Below are 7,578 nucleotides of genomic sequence, written 5' to 3'. Positions count from 1 at the left end.
CACTACCTATTGATGATAGCTTTCCTGATGAACAATTAGCTGTCATAAATACTTCTCGTACTGCTCCATGGTATGCTGATTATGCTAATTACATTGTTGCTAAATTTATACCACCTAGTTTCACATACCAGCAAAAGAAAAAGTTTTTCTACGATTTAAGACATTACTTCTGGGATGACCCACACCTTTATAAAGAAGGAGTAGATGGTGTTATTAGACGTTGTGTACCTGAGCATGAACAGGAACAGATCCTACGCAGTGTCACTCCGAGGCATATGGAGGACACCACGCTGGAGATAGAACAGCAGACAAGGTATCGCAATCCGGTTTTTATTGTCCTACTCTCTTCAAAGATGCCCGTAAGTTTGTCTTGTCTTGTGATGAATGTCAAAGAATTGGTAATATTAGTAGACGTCAAGAAATTCCTATGAATTATTCTCTTGTTGTTGAACCATTTGATGTTTGGGGCTTTGATTATATGGGACCTTTTCCTGCCTCTAATGGGTATACACATATTTTAGTTGTTGTTGATTACATTGCTAAGTGGGTAGAAGCTATTCCAACTAGTAGTGCTGATCATAACACCTCTATTAAGATGCTTAAAGAGGTTATTTTTCCGAGGTTTGGAGTCGATACTTAATGACTGATGGTGGTTCACATTTTATTCATGGTGCTTTTCGTAAAATGCTTGCTAAGTATGATATTAATCATAGAATTGCATCTCCATATCACCCACAGTCTAGTGTCCAAGTAGAATTGAGTAAGAGAGAGCTCAAATTAATTTTGCAAAAGACTGTTAATAGATCTAGAAAGAATTGGTCCAAGAAATTGACAATGCATTATGGGCCTATAGAACTGCATATAAGAATCTATGGGTATGTCTCCACATAAAATGGTTATGGAAAAGCTTATCACTTACCTCTCGAACTTGAACATAAGGCATATTGGGCTATTAAAGAGCTCAATTATGATTTCAAACTTGTCAGTGAGAATAGGTTATTTGACGTTAGCTCACTTGATGAATGGAGAACCCAGGCCTATGAGAATGCCAAACTGTTTAAAGAAAAAGTTAAAAGATGGCATGACAAAAGGATACAAAAGCGTGAGTTTAACGTAGGTGATTATGTGTTGCTATTCAACTCTCATTTAAGATTTTTTGCAGGAAAACTTCTCTCTAAATGGGAAGGCCCTTACGTTATCGAGGAGGTCTATTGTTCCGGTGCCATAAAAATTAACAACTTCGGAGGCACAAATCCGAAGGTGTTGAACGGTCAAAGAATCAAACATTATATCTCAAGTAACCCAATAAATGTTGAAACTAATATTATTGAAACCGTAACCCCGGAGGAATACTTAAGAGACACTTTCCAGAACGTTTCAGACTCCAAAAAGGAATAGGTATGTGGTACGGTAAGTAAACCGACTCCAAAACAGTTTTAATAGCAATTTTTCTCTGTTTTAGAATATTTAAGAAAATAGGAAAATAAGAAGTAGTCCGGGAAGGACACGAGGCGTCCACGAGGGTGGAGGGCGCGCCCTACTTCCCTGGGCGCGCCCCCTGCCTCATGGGCACCTCGTGTGCTCTCCGGACTCCGTTTTCTTGCATGATACTTCTTTTGGTCGGTAAAAATTCATTATATAATCTCCCGAAGGTTTTGACTACCGTATCACGCAAATATCCTCTATTTTTGCTTTGAGCTGTTTTCTGTCAGATTTGCCAAGGCCAGGCATTATGACGTCACCCTCCCCAACAATGAAGACAAGGATGCTTGGCTATTGAACATAGAGCTGAAGAGAGAAGAACCCGGGGAGATCAACAAGGATGATGGGATCAAGAAAGCCATGGAGGATCAAGCTCCGGCGGCAAAAGAAGAAAACATCCTTCACCTCTTCCTAACCTCTTCACCCCAACTGAGATTGAAGCTTTCAAGATGATTGAGTTAGCTCGCATACAAAACAAGTATCTCACACAGGAAAATATTTTGTTGAAGGAGCATATCGTCGCACTCAAGGGCATTATCCGCAAATTGGAAGAGCTCCTACGCTCGATGTGCGATTATCCATCATCATCACCACCTTCTTCACCAGCAAAGGAGACATAAACACATGGGTACGGGCACTCCCCTTGGAAACCACCAAGCTTGGGGGAGTCGCCCCAGTATCGTATCACCATCACACTCCTATCTTTACAATTTTACTTAGTTCGATCCATTTAGTAATATCTTGATCTAGTAGAATAAAGTTTTGGTATGAATTAGTTTTGAGTTTTGCTTTGTAATCCTTCTATGTAATTGAGTCCGTGTGTTATATATAATAAAGATTAGTGTTGAGTCAAGGGCTTTGCTTTCCTGCTATGATCTTGAGGGAATAAATAAAATAAAGAATAAAAAGAAATAAAAGAGATCATATTGATCTTATGGATAGTAATGACTTCACATATAAAGAGTATGATGATTAAAAGTTGTTGAGAGTTGGCAAACATAGTTTTGGTCATCGTTGCAATTAATAGGAAGTAATAAAGAAAGAGAGGTTCTCACATATAAATATACTATCTTGGACATCTTTTATGATTGTGAGCACTCATTAAAGTATGACATGCTAAAGAGTTGATGTTGGACAAGGAAGACAACGTAATGGGTTATGTTTTCTCACATCTTAGTTAAAGTATATTGTCATGGATAATTCAAACATGTTGAGCTTGCCTTTCCCCCTAATGCTAGCCAAATTCCTTGCACCAAGTAGAGATACTACTTGTGCTTCCAAATATCCTTAAACCCAGTTTTGCCATGAGAGTCCACCATATCTACCTATGGATTGAGTAAGATCCTTCAAGTAAGTTGTCATGTTGTAGGCAATAAAAATTTCTTTCTATATATGTATGACTTATTAGTGTGGAGAAAATAAGCTTTATACGATCTTGTGATATGGAAGTAATAAAAGCGACGGACTGCATAATAAAGGTCCATATCACAAGTGGCAATATAAAATGACGTTCTTTTGCATTAAGATTTTGTGCATCCAACCATAAAAGCACATGACAACCTCTGCTTCCCTCTGCGAAGGACCTATCTTTTACATTCTACAAGAGTCAAGGTGATCTTCACCTTTCCTTTTTATTTTATCCTTTGGCAAGCACCTCGTGTTGGAAAGATCCTGATATATATATCGAATTGGATGTAAGTTAGCATGAACTATTATTGTTGACATTACCCTTGAGGTAAAAGGTTGGGAGGCAACACAATAAGCCCTTGCCTTACTATGTGTCTGATTAAAACTCCATAACCATAAGTATTGCATGAGTGTTAGCAATTGTGAAATACTAAATGATAGTTGAGTATGTGGACTTGCTGAAAAGCTCTTATATTCACTCTTTCCTATGTTATGATAAATTGCAATTGCTTCAAGGACTGAGATTATAGTTTGTTAGTTCTCAATGAAGTTTCTGAATCATACTTGACATTGTGAATAGATTGTTACTTGAGCATAAGGAATCATATGACAAAAAATATATATGTGTTACAATTATAAGAATGATCATGATGCCCTCATGTCTGTATTTTATTTTATCGACACCTCTATCTCTAAACATGTGGACATATTTTTTGATATCGGCTTCCGCTTGAGGACAAGCGAGGTCTAAGCTTGGGGGAGTTGATACGTCCATTTTGCATCATGCTTTTATATCGATATTTATTGCATTATGGGCTTTTATTACATGTTATGTCACAATACTTATGGCTATTCTGCTTATTTTACAAGGTTTACATAAAGAGGGAGAATGCCGACAGTTGGGATTCTAGGCTGGAAAAGGAGCAAATATTGGAGACCTATTCTGCACAGCTCCAAAAGTCCTGAAACTCCACGAAAGTCATTTTTGGAATTAATGATAAATATTGAGCGGAAGAAGTACCTGAGGGGGGCCACCCATCATCCATGAGGGTGGGGGGCGCGCCCTACCCCCCTGGGCGTGCCCCCCTACCTCGTGGGCCACCTGGCAGTCTTTCGGTGCCCATCTTCTGCTATATAAAGTCTTTTACCCTGAAAAATCATAAGCAAGCTTTCGGGACGAAACTCCGCCGCCACGAGGCGGAACCTTGGCGGAACCAATCTAGGGCTCCGGCAGAGCTGTTCTGCCGGGGAAACTTCCCTCTAGGAGGGGGAAATCATCACCATCGTCATCACCAACGATTCTCTCATTGGGAGGGGGTCAATCTCCATCAACATCTTCACCAACACCATCTCCTCTCAAACCCTAGTTCATCTCTTGTATCCAATCTTTGTACCAAAACCTCAGATTGGTACCTGTGGGTTGCTAGTAGTGTTGATTACTCCTTGTAGTTGATGCTAGTTGGTTTATTTGGTGGAAGATCATATGTTCAGATCCTTAATGCATATTAATACCCCTCTGATTATGAACATGAATATGCTTTGTGAGTAGTTTCGTTTGTTCCTGAGGACATGGGAGAAATCTTGCTATTAGTAGTCATGTGAATTTGGTATTCGTTCGATATTTTGATGAGATGTATGTTGTCTCTCCTCTAGTGGTGTTATGTGAACGTCGACTACATGACACTCCAGCATTATTTGGGCCTAGAGGAAGGTATTGGGAAGTAATAAGTAGATGATGGGTTGCTAGAGTGACAGAAGCTTAAACCCTAGTTTATGAGTTGCTTCGTAAGGGGTTGATTTGGATCCATATGTTTCATGCTATGGTTAGGTTTACCTTAATACTTATTTTGTAGTTGCGGATGCTTGCAATAGGGGTTAATCATAAGTGAGATGCTTGTCCAAGAAAGGGCAGTACCCAAGCACCGGTTCACCCACATATCAAATTATCAAAGTAACGAACGCGAACCATATGAGCGTGATGAAAACTAGCTTGACGATAATTTCCATGTGTCCTCGGGAGCACTTTTCTCATTATAAGAACTTGTCCAGGCTTGTCCTTTGCTACCAAAAGGATTGGGCCACCTTGCTGCACCTTATTTACTTTCATTGCTCGTTACCCGTTACAAATTATCTTATCACAAAACTATCTATTACCCACAATTTCAGTGCTTGCAGAGAATACCTTACTGAAAACCGCTTGTCATTTCCTTCTGCTCCTCGTTGGGTTTGACACTCTTACTTATTGAAAGGACTACGATAGATCCCCTACACTTGTGGGTAATCACGTGCCTGCAGCTCTTTCCATATTTGAAAGAGCGCTTGATCCCACCAACGGGCGCACAAGTGCCTGCTAGCCATGTCCTTTTTATTTTTGTTTGTTCTACAATTTATATTTACTCTTTTTTAATTTCTTATAAAAATTACTCTTTTCTATATGTTTGTTTTTCCTTCCTATTTTTTATTTTTTCATGTAATTTTGTGCTTTTGTATCTTTTATTTTTAGATATATTTTCCTCCTTTTTTTATTGTTTCTATATTTATTTATTTTCTTTAAATCTCATACGACTAAGAGTTTGTGAACTACCGGTTGGATTGTTCAATGCTTTAGGGTTTGTATAACTGTAGTGTTTTGTATCATTTCAACCTGTTAAGGCACGCTACCAGCCCATTAGTATTTTTATTATGTTTGCTTTTGGTTTGGGATATGTTGTTTTGTTCTTTATTGTCGAGGTTGTGGGTATACAAGGTGGCCTGGGGCAATGGTGGGCATTTTTTGTTGTTTATTACAGGCTTTTTCCGAGAGAAAAAAAATTTGTGTCACACATTTTAGCACCCATGAGAAGGGGGTTGAGTTGCTTAGAAAAAGGAGAAGGGGGTTGAAGCAGTAACATAGGAAGGGAAATTCAAAGGCCCTCTCAGATGTCAATATTTCTTTCAAGGGAATATGTTGCTATTTTATTAGGTGACCTCTTCTTTGTTGTTATTTTTATAGTGCAATATTTATGTATTTAAATTGCATGTAATTTCTGGTGCAACCAACCATACTAGAGTGTCAAACTTGTCATATTGCATTTTTATTTTCAATAATTTATCCGAATACAACTAATCTTTTATAAACGTTTATATTTTATTTTTTTGCAGTTATGCTTTTCTTGTATTTGTTCTCCATCGTGTTTTGTCAAGAGGGATAGTTGCATGTGCGTCACTAAGCATGCAATGCAAGTGTTGCCCCCTACTGCAACTTGATACGTCTCCGTCGTATCTACTTTTCCTCTTGTTTTGGACTCTAATTTGCATGATTTGAATGAAATTAACCCGGACTGATGTTGTTTTTAGCAGAACTACCATGGTGTTGTTTTTGTGCAGAAATAAAAGTTCTCGGATTGGAATGAAACTTTGCGAGGAATTTTTATATAATAAAAGATAATTTTTGGAGCCAAGAACCACCGGAGGGGGGCACGTGGGTGGGCACAACCCAGCAAGGCACACCCCCCTCAGGCGCGCTCAGGTGGGTTGTCCCCACCTGGTGTCCTCGCAGACTCCAACCCTGATACTACAAAATCACATATTTGGAGAAAAAAATAGGGAGGAAGAATTTTCTCGTTTCACGAGACAGAGCCACCGCCACCTCCTATTCTTCATCAGGAGGCCAGATCTGGAGTCCGTTTGGGGCTCCGGAGAGGGGGGGGGGGACTTCGATCTTCGTCATCACCAACCCTTCTCCATCACCAATTCCATGATGCTCCCCATCAGGAGTGAGTAATTCCTTTGTAGGCTCACTGGTCAGTGAGGAATTGGATGAGATTCATCATGTAATCAAGTTAGTTTTGTTAGGGCTTCATCCCTAGTATCCATTATGTTCTGAGATTGATGTTGCTATGACTTTGCCATGCTTAATGCTTATTACTTCAGGCCCGGGTGCCATGATTTCAGATCTGAACCATTTATGTTATCACCATTATATCTATGTTCTAGATCCGATCTTGCAAGTTATAATCACCTACTATGTGTTTTGATCCGCAAACCCCGGAGTGACAGAAGTCGGGATACTTTCCGGTGATGACCGTAGTTTGAGGAGTTCATGTATTCACTATGTGTTAATGCTTTGTTCCGATTCTCTATTAAAAGAAGGACTTAATATCCCTTAGTTTCCAATTGGATCCCGCTGCCACAAGAGGGTAGGACAAAAGATGTCATGCAAGTTCTTTCCATAAGCATGTATGACAATTTACGGAATACATGCCTACATTATATTTATGAACTGGAGCTAGTGCTGTATCGCCCTAGGTTATGACTATTATATGATGAATATGATCCAGCGAATTCATCGATCCAATGCCTACAAATTTCTCCTATATTGTTTCAGCTAAGTTATTGCTGCTACTGTCACTATTGCACTTGGTACAAAATTATTGCTATCATTGCTACTACTATTATTGCTGTTGCCACTACTGTAACATCCCAAATTTTCAATTTGGAAGGTTATACATTAGATCATCATTGCATATCATATTTTATTGCTTTTTGGCTTGATCCTAGAAATTTCACGCAAATCAAGGACCCACGGAGAGAGTTGGAGATTTCGTTATTGTCATATTTGAGTTTTCTCAAAATTTGAAAATAGCATCATTTGATTTTAATTATTTTATCTTCGAATATTTCTTATACAAAAATAAAAGAGAGGGAATA

The sequence above is a fragment of the Triticum aestivum genome, chromosome 7B (assembly GCF_018294505.1).
Source record: "Triticum aestivum cultivar Chinese Spring chromosome 7B, IWGSC CS RefSeq v2.1, whole genome shotgun sequence".
In the NCBI taxonomy this organism is placed as follows: domain Eukaryota; kingdom Viridiplantae; phylum Streptophyta; class Magnoliopsida; order Poales; family Poaceae; genus Triticum; species Triticum aestivum.
Note: the sequence above shows the minus strand (reverse complement) of the source record.